Source organism: Chrysochloris asiatica, unplaced genomic scaffold (genome assembly GCF_000296735.1).
Source record: "Chrysochloris asiatica unplaced genomic scaffold, ChrAsi1.0 scaffold00460, whole genome shotgun sequence".
In the NCBI taxonomy this organism is placed as follows: Eukaryota; Metazoa; Chordata; class Mammalia; order Afrosoricida; family Chrysochloridae; genus Chrysochloris; species Chrysochloris asiatica.
The window spans coordinates 649675-650559 of NW_006408978.1; positions in this window are offsets into that span (position 1 = coordinate 649675).

The following is an 885-nucleotide window of genomic DNA, read 5'->3' on the forward strand; positions in this document are numbered from 1 at the left end:
ATTTGGCTATATGACCACAGTTGCTGTCTCTTCTTGAGTAATGCACAGAGAGAGCCCCTTGAATGTAAAAAGGGGACCAAACAACAACAGCAAATAATAATAATAATAATAAAAATAAATGTGTACTATAGTCTATAATCACACAAAAGAAGAGAAGGGAAAAAAAAATCCGTAGTAAAATATGTGTATGACCTTAAGTCTCCTTTCTTGCATGTCATGGGCCGTTCTGGGAGCCCATACTGTTTTAAGCAGTTCCTGGTTACTCCTCCCGATTCTGGAATCTGGAAACAGAAATCTTTGCTCAACAAATCTGTGTGCATGCATTGTTGAAATCTCAGGAGGTGGGGTGGGGGTGTGTCCACTTGATCAGACACCCACTTTCATTGCCAGAGTGGAGGTGAACAAGCCGTGAGAGACAAAAGAACAGAGAAAGGAAAAAAAAGAAAATAATAAGAAGAATGCCCACACCTTTATCTCTGATGATCATCAGAAGTGTTTAGTGGGAATGCTTCTCTGACCCTTCTGCTCTATCACACCCAAGATGGCTGCTCTTGGATCCAGCTAGTAACCACAGATCAGAAACCAGTGTTTCTTGCCTCTGCTACAAATTCCACTGCTATAAGCCTTCAAACTTTCTAAACAATCCTTTATATGTAGCTTTGAGTTCTGGGATCATCCCCTGAACTTGCTTCATCTGGTATTCTGTGTTGTTGCTGGCAGAGCTTTGAACCACACATCTCCCTAATCCACCATTAAGTCCTGCCCCTGAGACAGTTATTCAAACAGAACATGAGAAAACTGAATGGTTTAAAATTAGGAAATGTGTGCGACAGGATTGTATTCTTTCCTCATATTTATTCAAGCTGTATGCTGAGCAAATAATCT